General features: G+C 39.1%; 1 pseudogene; it reads right to left on the bottom strand.

Annotated features, from left to right (window-relative positions):
• Positions 1–6,831: 6,831 nt before the first annotated feature.
• Sinhcaf-ps2 (SIN3-HDAC complex associated factor, pseudogene 2) lies at positions 6,832–10,780 on the bottom strand (annotated as a pseudogene).
• Positions 10,781–18,800: the final 8,020 nt, after the last annotated feature.

The raw sequence follows: 18,800 nt of genomic DNA, 5'->3' as shown, positions 1-18,800 counted from the left end.
AATTTTGGAGAAAGTACCATGAGGAGCTGAGAAGAAGGTATATCCTTTTGCTTTAGGATAGAATGTTCTATAAATATCCGTTAGGTCCATTTGGCTCATGACTTCTCTTAGTCTGTCTACATCACTGTTTAATTTCTGTTTCCATGATCTGTCCATTGATGAGAGTGGGGTGTTGAAATCTCCCACTATTATTGTGTGAGGTGCAATGTGTGTTTTGAGCTTTAGTAAGGTTTCTTTTACGTATGTAGGTGCCCTTGTATTTGGGGCATAGATATTTAGGATTGAGAGTTCATCTTGGTGGATTTTTCCTTTGATGAATATGAAGTGTCCTTCCTTATCTTTTTTGATGACTTTTAGTTGGAAATTGATTTTATTTGATATTAGAATGGCTACTCCAGCTTGCTTCTTCTGACCATTTGCTTGGAAAGTTGTTTCCAGCCTTTCACTCTGAGGTAGTGTCTGTCTTTGTCTCTGAGGTGTGTTTCCTGTAGGCAGCAGAATGCAGGGTCCTCGTTGCGTATCCAGTTTGTTAATCTATGTCTTTTTATTGGGGAGTTGAGGCCATTGATATTGAGAGATATTAAGGAATAGTGATTATTGCTTCCCGTTATATTCATATTTGGATGTGAGGTTATGTTTGTGTGCTTTCATTCTCTTTGTTTTGTTGCCAAGACGATTAGTTTCTTGCTTCTTCTAGGGTATAGCTTGCCTCCTTATGTTGGGCTTTACCATTTATTATCCTTTGTAGTGCTGGATTTTTAGAAAGATATTGTGTAAATTTGGTTTTGTCATGGAATATCTTGGTTTCTCCATCAATGTTAATTGGGAGTTTTGCTGGATACTGGGCTGGCATTTGTGTTCTCTTAGGGTCTGTATGACATCAGTCCAGGATCTTCTGGCCTTCATAGTTTCTGGCGAGAAGTCTGGTGTGATTCTGATAGGTCTCCCTTTATATGTTACTTGACCTTTTTCCCTTACTGCTTTTAATATTCTTTCTTTATTTTGTGCGTTTGGTGTTTTGACAATTATGTGACGGGAGGTGTTTCTTTTCTGGTCCAATCTATTTGGAGTTCTGTAGGCTTCTTGTATGTCTATGGGTATCTCTTTTTTTAGGTTAGGGAAGTTTTCTTCTATGATTTTGTTGAAGATATTTACTGGTCCTTTGAGCTGGGAGTCTTCACTCTCTTCTATACCTATTATCCTTAGGTTTGATCTTCTCATTGAGTCCTGGATTTTCTGTATGTTTTGGACCAGTAGCTTTTTCTGCTTTACATTATCTTTGACAGTTGAGTCAATGATTTCTATGGAATCTTCTGCTCCTGAGATTCTCTCTTCCATCTCTTGTATTCTGTTAGTGAAGCTTGTATCTATAGCTCCTTGTCTCTTCTTTTGGTTTTCTATATCCAGGGTTGTTTCCATGTGTTCTTTCTTGATTGCTTCTATTTCCATTTTTAATTCCTTCAACTGTTTGATTGTGTTTTCCTGGAATTCTTTCAGGGATTTTTGTTTCCTCTCCATGGGCTTCTCCTTGTTTATTTATGTTTTCCTGGAATTCTTTCAGGGATTTTTGTGTCTCCTCTCTATGGGCTTCCTCTTGTTTATTTATGTTTTCCTGGAATTCTTTCAGGGATTTTTGCGATTCTTTCAGGCATTTTTGCGATTCCTCTCTGTAGGCTTCTACTTGTTCTCTAAGGGAGTTCTTCATGTCTTTCTTGAAGTCCTCCAGCATCATGATCAAATATGATTTTGAAAATAGATCTTGCTTTTCTGGTGTGTTTGGTATTCTATGTTTGTTTTGATGGGAGAATTGGGCTCCGATGGTGCCATGTAGTCTTGGTTTCTGTTGCTTGGGTTCCTGCGCTTGCCTCTCGCCATCAGATTATCTCTAGTGTTACTTTGTTCTGCTATTTCTGACAGTGGCTAGACTGTCCTATAAGCCTGTGTGTCAGGAGTGCTGTAGACCTGTTTTCCTCTCTTTCAGTCAGTTATGGGGACAGAGTGTTCTGCTTTCGGGCGTGTAGTTTTTCCTCTCTACAGGTCTTCAGCTGTTCCTATGGGCCTGTGTCTTGAGTTCACCAGGCAGCTTTCTTCCAGCAGAAAATTTGGTCTTACCTGTGGTCCCGAGGCTCAGGTTCGCTCGTGGGGTGCTGCCCACGGGCTCTCTGCAGTGGCAGCAACCAGGAAGACCTGTGCCGCCGTTTCCGGGAGCTTCAGTGCACCAGGGTTCCAGATGGTCTTTGGCTTTTTCCTCTGGCGTCCGAGATGTGTGTGCAGGGAGCAGTGTCTTCTGGTTTCCCAGGCTTGTCTGCCTCTCTGAAGGTTTAGCTCTCCCTCCCACGGGATTTGGGTGCAGAGAACTGTTTATCCGGTCTGTTTCTTTCAGGTTCAGGCGGTGTCTCAGGCAGGTGTCCTGCCGCTCCTGGGCCCTCCCCCACGGGAGCCCAGAGGCCTTATACAGTTTCCTCTTGGGCCAGGGATGTGGGCAGGGGTGAGCAGAGTTGGTGGTCTCTTCCGCTCTGCAGCCTCAGGAGTGCCCACCTGACCAGGCGGTTGGGTCTCTCTCTCACCGGGTCTGGGAGCAGAGAGCTGCTGCGGGCCGGGATCCGCGGGTGTGGGACTTCCGGTAAACACAGAATGTGCCCGGTCCTAGAGAAATTCTGCTTCCGTGTGTCCCAAGCTCACCAGGCAGCTTTCTTGCAGCAGAAAATTTGGTCTTACCTGTGGTCCCGAGGCTCAGGTTCGCTCGTGGGCTGCTGCCCACGGGCTCTCTGCAGCGGCAGCAACCAGGAAGACCTGTGCCGCCCCTTCCGGGAGCTTCAGTGCACCAGGGTTCCAGATGGTCTTTGGCTTTTTCCTCTGGCGTCCTTGAGACAGGTTCTTAATATATAGTCTTCAATGGCCTGCAACTCACAACATACATAGACCAGGTTGGCCTTGAACTCATAGTCACCTGCCTCTGCTCCTTGAGTACTGAGATTAAAGGCAAGCACCCTTTTGCCTGGATGAAAACCCTATTTGTAAACGCAGCGGTATTTCTGATATTGAGATAATGACAAATTTTCAACTCCCAAAACAGTACCTTTGTCTTTCAGTCATAAACAACTGCTAAGAGTCTAGCTATTTCAGCACATAAACTAGAGTGCAAAAAGCCCCAGAGAAGCTTCATTTGGGGAAGAATATTCATGTCTTGTGTTGCTTTAATGCTGTAATTGGCATGTACTAACCAACTCTCTCTTTATTCTACATATTTATTTACCTGTGAGACATTACAATATGAAAAAATTAGAACACCTAATCATGAATCCCATTATCTAAATGACATGTGTGACTTATTTGAATCACTCTACTGCCTATTAAAATAGTAGTCATCATCACAACAAATCTTTAGACTATAAGGAGAATAATATATACATTCATTTTATATTGTTAATTAACTAAAAGATAACCTTATTTAAAATGATGTCTAGATATCTTTCAAACCGAAGATATTTTCTGCTTATTATTTAAATATTGTCATATTTATTGAGAAATGGAAATTGAGTCCTGGTAAATCAAGTTCAGTGATAAGGATACTTCTTCAAAAACGATACATTGGCAAATATTTTAATAATATTTTACCCTAGAAATTGTATTATCTTCCAAATGACAAATGTGAATCTGTTTCCTATAAAAATTAATACAGTGTTTATTTTTGACAACTGATGAATCCCTTCATTAAATTGAAATTCATTCAAACAAAATGCCCCATTAAAGTTAAAGATGTCTTTATAAATTTGTAACATCACATATGACACACCTATCAGTAAATAATGACAGGACCCATTGCTTTTTAAAACTTCTATAATCTTGTCTGATAAAAATATTAACTTCTCTCTTTTATTTGTTAAAGATGTCTTCCTATTTTAATAGAGAATATATGGTGTGACACCATTAAGTCACTAACACAACATGGCATGAAGTTTCATTGAACTTTTATGACAAGATACACAACGATCTATTTCAATGAAGAGGGGCCTTTTCCTTTCACATTTTGAAGGATTAGCTGGATGGGTTCTTGCCCTGAGGACAGTAGTGTCTTTACTCCAATTATCTTTAGGCTTCTCTTAAAACTTCTCAACACCTTGAGGTCAATATTTTGCTCCAGCATTACATTTTCAGAAGCTTTTCTTCTACAAACTTTTCATTGTATGTATGTATGTATGCATGTATGTATGTATGTATGTATGTATTTATAGTCTTACTTGTTTTTCTTTTTCCTTCAGAATACCTTTTTCTTTTCTTTTATTGGATATTTTCTTTCATTACAATTCAAATGTTATCATCTTTCCTGCTTTCCCCCCTGGGAATTTCCCATCCCATCCCATTCCTCCACTCCCTGCCTTCATAAGGTGCTCCCCCACCCACCTACTCACTCCCTTACACCTCCCAGCCTTGCCATTCCCCTAGACTGGAACATTGAGTCTTCACTGGACCAAGAGCCTCACTTCTCATTGATACTGACAAGGCCATCCTCTGCTACATATGCAGCTGGAGCCAAGGGTGATTCGTGTGTACTCTTTGGCTGGTGGCTTATAAGGTCTGTGGGAGTTCTGGGGAGGTTTGGTTGGTTGATATTGTTCTTCCTATAAGATTGCAAACCCCCTCAGTTACCTAGGTCCTTTATCTAACTCCTCCATTGGGGACCCTGTTATCAGTTGACTGTGAGCATCCATTCTGTATTTGTCAGTCTCTGGCAGAGCCTCTCAGGAAACAGCTCTCCTTCAGTCTTTTTCCATACGTTGTCTCCCTATTTCCTCCCTTGAGGATTTTGTTCCCCTTCTAAGAAGGACTGAAGCATCTACACTTTTGTCTTTCTCCTTCCAAAGCCTCATATGTTCTATAAATTATATCTTGGGTACTCTGAGCTTTTGGGCTAATATCCACTTACTAGTGAGTACTTACCATGTGTGTGCTTTTGTGATTTGGTCACCTCACTCAGGATAACACTTTCTAATTCCATCCATTTGCCTAAGAATTTCATGAAGTCATCATGTTTTTTTCCTAGTAAGACTAAATAAATTGGATAAATAAATTCATTCAATTCCCCAGAGAAATGTTTTGATTTTAAGTATCCAACAGTATAAAAATACAAGACAGATTTGTAGATTTCTATTATATTAATGCAAACTTCATGACTCCATACAGTACATCCTACAGGCAGAAAGTGGAGGGGGAGAAGGCTGTGGTTGAGGTCTAATAATAAATAAATGGACACAGAATTAGACATGATCCATCAAAGTATATTCTACCACAAATACTGCATCAGCCAAAATGTATAAAATATAATCCCATGTCAATGTAACATAGGAGGGCGGTAATTGATACACACTGTATACACCAGGACTGTAGAGAATTGACCCATTCTTTGGGCAATCTGTGCATGTTGTAGCTTGTTCTAGGTAGGTTTTTTCCTAAAAGGAAGAAATACACAATGTAAAACTATAGGATGCCACAAACTGTGGTTTTTCCTTGTTGTGAAACTCTAAAGGTCTTTAAAAATCCAGTTTCTAAAGTAATCATGAGCAACAGAACACTAAGGCAGCCACATATGCTTCCTCTACGAGGTCTCAAGTGGCACTACTCTTTTTCCTGAAAATTTTGAGAAGAGGCAACTAGACAACTTCAGTTCGGTTCCATTGAGAAGCCAACTGAATCATTGAGATCTAGGTGTGGAGCTCCACTCAGCTATCTTGATGTTAAGAAGTCAACCCAACCAACCAACTTAGCCTCAACACACAACTAACCCTTCTAGTCAACTTTAAATAGTGGGGAGAGAAATAACAAAACAACAAAACCCCAAACCCTAATAATGTTTATGAAAAGGCAAGGAACTACTCTATAGATAAAACCTCCACAAAGGTCAACTGAGGTAATCCAGAGCTAGAACTGAATCATGTGGATTTCAGTGAATCCAAGACAGTCATGTTAACACCAATGTCAATTATTTACATACTGTAAGTCATTTAGGAAATAGCCCCAAGCACCATCAACTTTGCCCATCATCCCCCCCCCCGGACTTGCACATTCTGATTAAGTAGTTTCTAACCACATGTGTTCTCTATTTTGTGGGGATACTTTGGTACTATCCCTATTGGACCTTGCCCATCCTAGAGGCAGGCCTTCCCCAGGATATCTGGTTCTGTTTTATGAGATCCACATAAAGTCTTTTATCAACATGAAGATAAGGGGAGGCGACACGGTGCTACTTGTGTGCTCAGAAATTGCTTCCTCTTTCAAGCTATTTGCAGAAAACTCAGTCTGTCCTGTTAATAATCAGTAGCACAGATCAAAATCATCAGAACCTTGGCAATGCCTTGGCATTTAAAAAAAATTTAACTACCTTCTAGGAGCAGGTCATGCTACTGAGTTATGATAAATAATCATGAGGAAAAGTAAGTGTAACCAGCCATTTAAAAATGCCACAACCACTGCCTCTCCACAGGAAGCATAAACTACATATGGTTTATCACACAAAAATCCCATCTCTGTTCCCTGAAATTCCCCTATTCCATTCATTAGAGGGGATTTTAAAACAGACTTGAAGAACACTTTACAGCAGCATTCAGCTTTCCTATGAGGTACTCTGCATCTTAAATATTATGTACACGTCTTTTCCTTGCAGTAAGCTAGAGACTGGCTTTGGAGTTTGTTGGGTGAAGGGTAAGGATAGTAACCCATTAAAAACTATTCTAGAAAATGTCTTTTAGCAAAATAGCAGGCATCCAAGTTAAAAATAGGAGGATCAGTTTGTTTTGTGGTCTTTTCAAAATTTAAATCGCCCTTTGCTCTCTTCTAAATGAAACTTAGTCTCCACTCCTGAGTGGAGATGCGCAGAGGAGCTGGCCCCTGCTCCTAGGCTTCTCAGTAGCCGCCTTCTAACTGCTGCAGTAAGGCTTACAGAGATGAGTGTCGATGAGGACATCCCCAAAACGGCCCTTATAGATGATCCCACAACATCTTTACTGTCTTTTCCAGTAGGTAAGATCTAAGAAAGAAAAAAAAAAAGGAGTTCTTTTAGAGCTGGGAGCCATGTCTGTATCTGAGTGTGGAGACTGGGCTGGAGAGGCAATTGAGGTGGTGGTATGAGCATCAGAACTGTCGCGGTTAAATTCCTTCTGCAGTTTACTAATGTGGTTGCTTTTCCTCCTGTTTCCAGATGGAGTTTTCACTTTCTTTGGTTTCAATATTTTCTTTAGACTGGGGCCTGCTCTTGCATCTACCACATGATTCCAGTTTTTTTCTTTTGTTTTTTTTGTTTTTGTTTTTGTTTTGTTTTTGATCCTGTTGGGAACTTCTTTGATCTTTTCACAAGCAGCACACAGGCATTACAGATGTCTCCTGAGCAAGGCTCAGGCAAGTCAAAAGAGGTCTGGAAGTCCTTTTCATAACATTTACTGTCTGTGAACTGAGAATTGAAGGAGTCATTGTTTTTGATAGCTGAGTAGTACTCCATTATGCAAATGTGCCACATTTTCTGTATCCATTCCTCTGTTGAAGGGCATCTGGGTTCTTTCCAGCTTCTGGCTATTATAAATAAGGCTGCTATGAACATAGTGGAGCACGTGTCTTTTTTATATGTTGAGGCATCTTTTGGGTATATGCCCAAGAGAGGTATAGCTGGATCCTCAGGCAGTTCAATGTCCAATTTTCTGAGGAACCTCCAGACTGATTTCCAGAATGGTTGTACCAGTCTGCAATCCCAACAATGGAGGAGTGTTCCTCTTTCTCCACATCATTGCCACCATCTGCTGTCACCTGAGTTTTTGATCTTAGCCATGCAGGCAAATTGTTAAGACAATGGCAAAATGTAGTCACATTCTTGGCCAAAATATCACAAGAATGGTCTCTAGCCCAGTTGCTAATTATTCTTCTCTGAAACCTCCTGAGCAGGGCTACCATTACTCTCAACACTGCTGCCTTCCAAAACTCTAATAGGATATCCTGTTGAGTCTCAGTTTTAATATTTGACTGCTTTTCTAATCCAAAGTCTTGAATATTTTCCCAACAAGCAGCATGCTGAGGCATGTAACAGCAATACCCAATTGCCTGATACCTCATTTGTATTTCTGTGAAAAGATACTGTGAACAAAACAACAAAAATAAAGCAATTCATTTGGAAGCTTGCTTCCAGTTTCAGAGGGTGAGCCCTGTCATGGCAGGAAGCAAGGAGGCAAACAGGCAAGCACGCCTGGTGCTGGAAGCTTCCCTCCTGATCTGCAAGTTAGAGGCAGAGAGAATGAGACTATCTGGCATGAACTTTTGAAAAGTTAAAGTTGAACTCCAATGACAAATTTCCAAAAGGCCACACCTTTAAACCCTTCCTGATCAGCTCTACCAACTGAAGACCAAGCATTGAAATACAGGAACCTATGGCAACTATTCTCATTCAAATCACCACGAGGGCCCCACCTGAAACACAAAAACAATTGGTCCCTAGAGTATCTACTTAGATGAAAACAGTCCAATAAAAACATCAAGAAAACCAAAGATGGTTTCACAGAAGATAAAGAATAGGTTAAAAAGTTCATTTATTTTCCACATTTCTTAGCAAAGCAGGGAAGCTTTCCTGAGGTGTTCTCACAATTAGGTCATCTAGTTGCCTTTTGTTTCTCACAGAACTGTTTGCATCAATGATTCAAAATATCTTCTGTCACTCTCCCTCAAACTTTCATTCCTCTGTTTCTAAACACACACACACACACACACACACACACACACACACACACACACACACACGTACGCACGCCATTCTAATTCAAATCTCTTACTCAGACTCAAATACCTTCACAAAGCTTTTGGGAATTGTGGTTAATTCTCACAAATAGGAATAATTTCCCATGTTCTCATAGGACAGAATTGTTGCTTAGGAAGAGGTAGTGAGTGTACCTGCTCCATTATTGTTTACTTAACATTATTTCATTTCCCCTTGAAAATATATTAAATCAAAAGGATTTAAAAGAATCATACATAAACACTGTCATACTATCTTTTCATTTAGCACACTGCATGTATAGGTATGTAAATATGCATCTTGAGAAAACTTGTGTCTCTTGCCTACTTCAATGAGTAAATCATTCGCTGGATCTCCATTTGCTGCCATTTATTTCAACTTAAGTGATATGTATTCAATGTGAGTTACTGTCTAGTAGCTAAAATTCAGGCAGCTGTCATATGCTCTAGAAACTAGCTCTACTGAACTTCTGCTTCTGGCCCCTGATATATATTTTTGTTTATAATATATATACATATATACATATATATATTATATTTATACACATATATATATAATCATTGTTATTTAAAATACAGTCTGTATGCAAAATTAAAAAATTAGTGGCTCACTTTGACCAGTCTGAAATAATAACCTGCTATGCAAACTAAATTGTGAATACTTAAAAGGCAGGCCTTTTGTATTTAATTTCATCAATATATATTCTGCATTTAGCAAAGTCTCAGCAATTCTTCATTGTTTCAATGTTTTACAAAGCTTGGAAAATATGTCACAAAGGGAGTGGGAAATATACATATCATTAATTTGAAAGTGTACTGTGTGAAAATGTGATTTTTAGACCTGAAGAGGTTAGTAGCCTTCCTTAATAGAAAAAGAAGGGAAAGGTGAATGGAAACATTCATGGTGCACCTGTTATAATGTACGTCACACACCCAGTCAATGGCATAATGTCTAGTTGGCTGATTCATGACCAAAGAGTCTCTAGAATGTAAAACTTATTTATACTGATTGATACCTTTATGGCTCTTGATTTTACCTGTGTTCTATTTATGGGATTTTGACTTTTATGCTTACTTTGGTGTCCCAGGAAAAACCTAGCATATGACCGCCTGTCATTGATCAAACAAGGCAAAAATTCAATAGCTCATTATAAAAAGAAATAAATTAAAAGATTTCCATAGAAAGTTTTTGGGTTAGGAGTTTATGAGTTGGCATGACAACCTTCCATTTGGGCTGACAGAAATTGAGACTCTGAGGCATGTATGTGTTAAACATACCATTGTAAATAATGGTATGACTCATTCTAAGTTCTCAGGTAAGTAAGCAGAGAAATAAGAAAACAACCATCTTAAAGTTGTATTATAAAAGCGATAATCACCTAGTCTGTTGCATGAGGAACAATTACTTTTTTTAACCCCACCTAAAAACTTGACCCATTTTGGGGGTAATGTAGACTGGAATAAGTATATCAATGGTAACTTGGCCATTCCTGTGGCATGAGAAAGTTTTAAGTATATCCAAAATAGATGCCAAGGCAACTCGAAATTATAATGATTTACTGTAGTCACCTCCTTAGTTTTGCTTTATGAGATGTTTAACATGTTCTACTTGATGACAGAGTGCTTAGGCAATGAGCAGTATATGTAATTATCTCGTTGCCACTGTCATCATCACAGCATCATTATGTTTTTCTTGGAAATTGGGGGGTGGGGTTTCTTGAGGAAAATATGAATGCAATTAACCCTAGCATATGTATAAAACAATGTTAAATTAAAATGTTTCCTCCATGATTTAAAACTGGTTATCACTATATTGCAAAGCATGTTCATAAAGCAAAGCAATCTTCTAAGAGTTTAGTAAGCATGAATGTAAACAATTGTCACTGCATTTTGAAAGATGTGATTCTCTACTCCCTTTTATTCATCGCATAGTCCATCACTACAGAGAACTAGAATATTACTTTTGTATAGTACTTCACACTTACCCATTCACCGAGCCAAGTATTACCATTTGGGACTTCACAAAAACATGTGCACAGTTTAGATAACTGGTTTTTCAAAAACTTTTATCAAACTCAATGTCTAAAGCCATCTTAATCCAACTACTAATGAACAGACTTCTGAATAATCTCCTTTCATATTCATTTTCATTTCCCCTTCAAGTTACCAAAAGTGTTCTAATGGCATCCCAAAGTAAACATAATGTCATGAACAATACTCTGTTTCTGGAAAACTTTTTCTTCACTATAAGAGATTGAACATGGGTCTTTGCAAATGTTAGGAAAGTGCTCTACTACTGAGCTATAACCCTAGCCTTTTTATTTTTTTTTTATTTTGAAACAAGGGTCGCTGATATGTCTATGCAGTCTTTGACATTGTGATTCTTCTATATCAGTCTCTAAACTAGCTGGGACTATAGTCCTGTAACACCAGGCTCAGATATGACTTTTGAAGAAATTTTAAATTCACCTCTATATGTTACTAAAAGCAAGTTGTTGTTAAAATTATTGGAATTAATTTCAGATCTATATGCCTAAATCATACTAACTTGTGTTTAAAGTAACATACGAATAGACATATTTATTTCATTGTTTTGTTACCACAACCTTATTAATAAGCATGTAAAATATAATTTTGTTAAAAATTAATTATAACACATTTCATTAAGGTTGACCATGCTAACAATTTTGCTGAAACTGGGATTTGTAATATGTTGGTCATTACCTTATTCAATTCGAACAATTTAATTAAGAATAACAATGAATGCACAGCAAATCAAGATATTGACTAAAGAAAGTAAATCTATTAATCATGTACCAACCCACAGATACTCCAGATTGAACAGGTAGGCATGTACCAAAATCCCTTCATACCTAAGACAGCCAATGGGAGAACTTGGCTACTTAATAAGAAAGATATATTGAAAACTTTAGACCAAAGAAACACCATTCTAACTACTTGTAGCACTCACCCGAAGGGAAGGACTGATTCCTAAATCATCTAGTGCTTGCAATGGGAAGTATTGTATTTGTGAGTCCCCAGGACCAAGAGAATTAAGTGGTAGTTTACAAAAACCTCTTTCCAGGGTCACTTCATAGCAAAAAGGTAGTAGCACCCATCCATCAGTTTCTCCCTGGAAATGGTTTGCCTGTATTCTTTTATAGCTATTGTGAAAAGGTACAGGCCTACAAGATGCTTGTGGCTGGCAGCTGACAGGGAAGAGAATTAATAAAACATCTAGGAGCTGAAATAGGACTCAAATGCCTTTCTTTTCTCTTATTCCAACAATAAGGCCAGACTTTCAGCTTGGTCATTGAAGTAAGTGGCTTATATATCAATTGGCCCAACTTTATAGGTCCTACCAACACCATTTTCATGTTCCCTAGAGAATAGTCCCATTCCAAGAGAATAGAGTTTGCTTGTGTGAACAAAAGGGCAGTTTTTCTATAAGGTGTTGGTATAGGAACAGACACATTGGTCAGTGGTATCTAGTCAAGGACCCTGAAATAAACCCACTTACCTATGGACACTTGATTTTTGACAAAAAAGGCCAAAACCATACAATGTAAAAAAGAAAGCATTTTCAACAAATGGTGCTGGTGTAACTGAATATCTGTATGCAAAAGAATGCAAATAAATCCATATCTATCACACTACACAAAACTCAGGACCAAGTGGATCGAAGGCCTCAACATAAAACTAAATATATTAAATCTAATAAAATATAAAATGGGGACTAGCCTTAAACTCATTGGTATAGGAGACAACTTCCTGAACAGAACAACAATGGCTCAAGCTCTAAGATCAACAATTGATAGATGGGACCTCATGAAACTGAAAACTTTCTATAAGGCAAAAGACGATGTCAATAGGACAAACAGCAGCCCGCAGATTTGGAAAGGATCTTCACCAACCCTATAATCAACAAAGGGCTAATATCCAAAATATATAAAGAACTCAAGAAGTCAGACACCCATAATCCAAATAACCAAATTTTAAAATGGGATACAGAGCTAAACAGAATTCTCAGCAGAGGAATCTTGAATGGACAAGAAGCACATAAAGAAATGTCCAAAATCCTTAGTAATCAGAGAAATGCAAATCAAAATAATTCTGAAATTCCATCTTACCCTTGTCAGAATTGCTAAGGTCAAATAATAAAGTGCTAGCACATGCTGGCAAGAATGTGGAGCAAGAGGAACATTTCTTCACTGCTGGTGGGAGTGCAAACTTGCACAACCACTTTGGAAATCAATTTGATGGTTTCTCAGAAAATGGAATAAATTTACCCCAAGACCAGGCTATACTACTTTGGGGCATATACTCAAAAGGTGTTCCACTATACCACATGGACACTTGCCCAGCTGCATTCATAACAGATTTATTTGTAATAGCCAGAAACTGGAAATAACCTAGCTGTCCCTCTACCGAAGAATGGATAAAGAAGATACCTTGTATCTGTTTAATGAAATACTATTCAGTTGTTAAAAAACAAAGACATCATGAATTTTGCTGGCAAATGGACTAAACTTGAGAATATCATCCTTAGAAAAGTAGCCTAGACCCAAAAGACATACATGGTATTTACTCATTTATAAGTGGATATTAGCTATAAAATACAGGATACACATGCTACACTCCATAGACTCAAAGAAGCTAAGTGAAAATTCTTGAATCTCACTCAGAACGGGGTATAAAATAGTCATAGGAGACAGATGGAGTTAGGGACCTGGGTGGGAAACAGGATGGACAGAGACAAAAGAGATGACTAGATGGTCATGAGAATGAATGGAAATCTGCAACTAGCAGGGGTAGGGAGGTAGAGAACATCTCAAGAATGTGCCAGAAACCTAGAATAAGAGAGGTGCCAAAGAATCAAGGATGGTGACCTTAGTTGTGACTCACATCATTGGGGACACAGAACATGAAGCGACAATCTCCTGTACTCAGGAAGGAACACCAGTGGAGTGATGGAGACACCAACACACCCACAAAACTTTCAATCAAAAAATTATCATTTATACAAGAAATGCCAGATGGGTTGAACAGAGACTGAGAAAATATCCAAGCAATAACCAACGCAAATAGAGACCCATCCCATGAGCAAATGCCCATCCCTGACACTATTAATAATACTGTTATTCTTGAAGACATAAGTCTACCAAGCATGGCTGTCGTCTGAGAAGCTCCACCTAGCAGCTGGCTTATGTCTATGTAGAGACCCAGAGCCAAACAGTGGACAGAGCTTGGGGACTTATATGAAGAATAGGAAGAAGAATTGCAGACCCCAGAAGGGATAGGAACTCCACAGGAAGAGCAACAGATTCCACTAACCTGGACCTTTGTGGACTATTTTAACCAAAGAACATACATAGCCTGGACCTAGACCCCATGCAAATATGTCCCATATGTGTAGCCTGTTCTTCATGTGGGTCCTGAACAAATGGAGCAGGGCTATCCCTACAGTTGTTGCCTATCTGTAGAATCCATTCCTGCAACTCTGCTATCTTGTCTGGCCTCAGTGGGAGAAGATCTGCCTAGCCTTGCAGAGACTTGGTATGCCAGGTTTAGGGAATACCCAGGGCATGCTCCACCCTCTCACAGAAGATTGGAAGGTGGGGGAGAGATTATGAAAGGGGATGATGTGGGGCAGTGATCCAGATGGACAATGGATTTTTAAAAAGGGCAGTTTTAAAATCATACAGTGGTGACTAGGAGTTGCTGTTTCTTCTCTTCTCCACCTAGTTATTTAGTTAAAAAAACTATGTTTCTAAGTTTTAAATGGAGAGATTCTGATTATATATTTATCATCCAGAATTTCCTAGGTAGTTCTAAGTGGTTATGTTTTTAATTAGCCTACTGGGAGCTCACCAGACTGGTAATTAATATTTCACCAGGAACCTTGATTGTAATGTGGGCACCTCCCACATCTTCTTACCCTGGCTCCAGAGACCAGACCAATACTCCAGGTAACTTTCTTGTTCTCATGGGCTTATAGAACCCAACGGCATTCAATCCCTTCCTGGTTCTATGAGAAAGAATCTGGTTTATTTTGTTTAACATGATGTTCATCATCTCTGTACACTGTCCTAAAAGTAGCTTAAGTGTATTCTTTATGGCTGAGTAATAGCCCATTTGTGATATAACTCATTGTTAATTCATTTATCTTCTGATTGGCATCTGAATTGATTACATAACTTGACTATTATAAATGATAATGCTATAAGCTCTGGCATGCAAGTATTTCTCTAATTTATCTTTAGAAAACTGAATATACACAAATAATGTTTTTTTTAATCAAATCCATCTCCAGTCTCTCCCTTCCTCTACTTGTCCTCTATCTTTCCTGCCATTATCTCCTCTCAACTTCAAATACTCTTTTTAGGTGGACCAGGTTGGTATACGCCTTTAATATTTTAATATGTATTTTTATTCACCTGTCTGCTGCTTATGGATATCTATACAAACCAGAGGATTGGATAAGGTGCCTGAGAGATGTAATAACAGGAAGTTATCACCCACCTGACTTGAGTGCTGAGAATGGAACATGAAACTTCTGAAAGAGCAGTACATCTTATTCATGCCTGAGACAACTTTTCAGGCCCCCACGTACTCTTTTTTTAGACTTATTGAGTCTACTTAGTGCTGTTAGTACGTGAATGAATATAGAATCATTTAGTGGAGCATGAACACCTTACCATGGCTTTTGTCCCTCAAGCAAGCTTACTCACCCTCTCTTGTAGCCATCTACTGCCAATAGCTCCTCTGCTCTGTGTGGCTCTCATCAGAAAAGTTTCCTTTTGCAATAGATAGCTATTAATACAGAGACTCACAACGGCACAAGTGCTCAAAGCAGAGACTGTGGGTCACTAAATGGGACAACTTTAACACATTCCCTGACCCCAAGGCTTTTGGATCATTGTAGAAGAGGAAACAAGAGTATAAGAGTAAGTGTCTGTTTTCAATTTTATCACTGACTTTGAAAGAGCAATGGTATGGTTAGAACATATGTTAGTTTGGGGGATTTTGTTTGAAGATAATCCATAATGATGGAACTAGAATTCTCCTCAATGATGTAGAATCTGCTGTTTTTCCTGAATCCTGTCCCACGGTTGTTGATTTTATGAATTACATACTTTTTTTTTTTTTTTAAGATTTATTTATTTATTATATATAAGTACACTGTAGCTGTCTTCAGATACACCAGAAGAGGGCATCGGATCTCATTACAGATGGTTGTGAGCCACCATGTGGTTGCTGGGAATTGAACTCATGACCTCTGGAAGAGCAGTCGGGTGCTCTTAACCGCTGAGCCATATCTCCAGCCCGAATTACATACTTTTAAACAATCTCTAAGTTTAAAATGAGGTCAAAATGGAATGGAAAAAGACTTTGGACAAAAACAAAAATTGAAGCATAATATGACCATATCATAATAACAATAGTTTACATCAAAAAAGAAATTCAAACAAGCAATATAACTTTATACCCAGAGAATGAGAAGAAAAGAAACAGAAACAATAAAGTGAACTCAGACTTAGCTAAAAGAATAAATAATGAAAATTCTGGCAAGGGGTGGGTATCAAACCCCTTTAATCACAGCACTTTGGTAGCAGAGGCAGGCAGATCTCACTTTCCACGTGGGTGGAAATACGTGGGTGTCCTCCCCAAATTATTGAATGGTTTTATACTTAGATTTATATAACTGGATATATGAATATGTTTAAACACTGGGAAAATTCTATCACTGTCTCAGAAATAAGAAGACTCACCTGTATTTCAGTTTGTGTTCACTGGCCTCTTCCGGGCAATGCTAAACACCAGGAAGCAACTATTCTTTTTTTTTTTCCTTATTTTTTTTTATTTTTATTAACTTGAGTATTTCTTATATACATTTCGAGTGTTATTCCCTTTCCCGGTATCCGGGCACACATCCCCCTCACCCCCTCCCCTTCCTTATGGGTGTTCCCCTCCCAACCCTCCCCCCATTGCCGCCCTCCCCCCAACAATCTAGTTCACTGGGGGTTCAGTCTTAGCAGGACCCAGGGCTTCCCCTTCCACTGGTGTTCTTACTAGGATATTCATTGCTTCCTATGAGGTCAGAGTCCAGGGTCAGTCCATGTATAGTCTTTAGGTAGTGGCCTAGTCCCTAGAAGCTCTGGTTGGTTGGCATTGTTGTACATATGGGGTCTCGAGCCCCTTCGAGCTCTTCCAGTTCTTTCTCTGATTCCTTCAATGGGGTCCTATTCTCAGTTCAGTGGTTTGCTGCTGGCATTCGCCTCTGTATTTGCTGTATTCTGGCTGTGTCTCTCAGGAGAGATCTACATCCGGTTCCTGTCAGCCTGCCCTTCTTTGCTTCATCCATCTTGTCTAATTGGATGGCTGTATATGTATGGGCCACATGTGGGGCAGGCACTGAATGGGTGTTCCTTCTGTGTCTGTTTTAATCTTTTCCTCTCTATTCCCTGCCAAGGGTATTCTTGTTCCCCTTTTAAAGAAGGAGTGAAGCATTCACATTTTGATCATCCGTCTTGAGTTTCATTTGTTCTAGGCATCTAGGGTAATTCAAGCATTTGGGCTAATAGCCACTTATCAATGAGTGCATACCATGTGTGTTTTTCTGTGATTGGGTTACCTCACTCAGGATGATATTTTCCAGTTCCAACCATTTGCCTACGAATTTCATGAAGTCATTGTTTTGATAGCTGAGTAATATTCCATTGTGTAGATGTACCACATTTTCTGTATCCATTCCTCTGTTGAAGGGCATCTGGGTTCTTTCCATTTTCTGGCTATTATAAATAAGGCTGCAATGAACATAGTGGAGCACGTGTCTTTTTTATATGTTGGGGCATCTTTTGGGTATATGCCCAAGAGAGGTATAGCTGGATCCTCAGGCAGTTCAATGTCCAATTTTCTGAGGAACCTCCAGACTGATTTCCAGAATGGTTGTACCAGTCTGCAATCCCACCAACAATGGAGGAGTGTTCCTCTTTCTCCACATCCTCGCCAGCATCTGCTGTCACCTGAGTTTTTGATCTTAGCCATTCTCACTGGTGTGAGGTGAAATCTCAGGGTTGTTTTGATTTGCATTTCCCTTATGACTAAAGATGTTGAACATTTCTTTAGGTGTTTCTCAGCCATTCGGCATTCCTCAGCTGTGAATTCTTTGTTTAGCTCTGAACCCCATTTTTTAATAGGGTTATTTGTCTCCCTGCGGTCTAACTTCGTGAGTTCTTTGTATATTTTGGATATAAGGCCTCTATCTGTTGTAGGATTGGTAAAGATCTTTTCCCAATCTGTTGGTTGCCGTTTTGTCCTAACCACAGTGTCCTTTGCCTTACAGAAGCTTTGTAGTTTTATGAGATCCCATTTGTCGATTCTTGATCTTAGAGCATAAGCCATTGGTGTTTTGTTCAGGAAATTTTTTCCAGTGCCCATGTGTTCCAGATGCTTCCCTAGTTTTTTTTCTATTAGTTTGAGTGTATCTGGTTTGATGTGGAGGTCCTTGATCCACTTGGACTTAAGCTTTGTACAGGGTGATAAGCATGGATCGATCTGCATTCTTCTACATGCTGACCTCCAGTTGAACCAGCACCATTTGCTGAAAATGCTATCTTTTTTCCATTGGATGGTTTTGGCTCCTTTGTCAAAAATCAAGTGCCCATAGGTGTGTGGGTTCATTTCTGGGTCTTCAATTCTGTTCCACTGGTCTATCTGTCTGTCTCTGTACCAATACCATGCAGTTCTTATCACTATTCCTCTGTAATACGGAAGCAACTATTCTTAACAATGCTGTTTTAATTGGAATTTGCTACATCAATGATGCTGCCTTTTACCACTGAAAGGCATTTACTGTGGTTTTATGTATGATATCAAATAAAGAGTATTTGACATTTAAAAATAAATAAATAAATAAGGTCAGCCTGGTCAACAGAGTGGGTTCCAGAACAGTGAGGGCTATACAGAGAAACCTTGTCTTGAAAAGCTAATGAAACACACAAAAAACAACCCAAGAAACAAACAACAAA

The sequence above is a fragment of the Rattus norvegicus genome, chromosome X (genome assembly GCF_036323735.1).
Source record: "Rattus norvegicus strain BN/NHsdMcwi chromosome X, GRCr8, whole genome shotgun sequence".
In the NCBI taxonomy this organism is placed as follows: Eukaryota; Metazoa; Chordata; class Mammalia; order Rodentia; family Muridae; genus Rattus; species Rattus norvegicus.
This window is presented reverse-complemented; position numbering and strand designations above follow the sequence as displayed.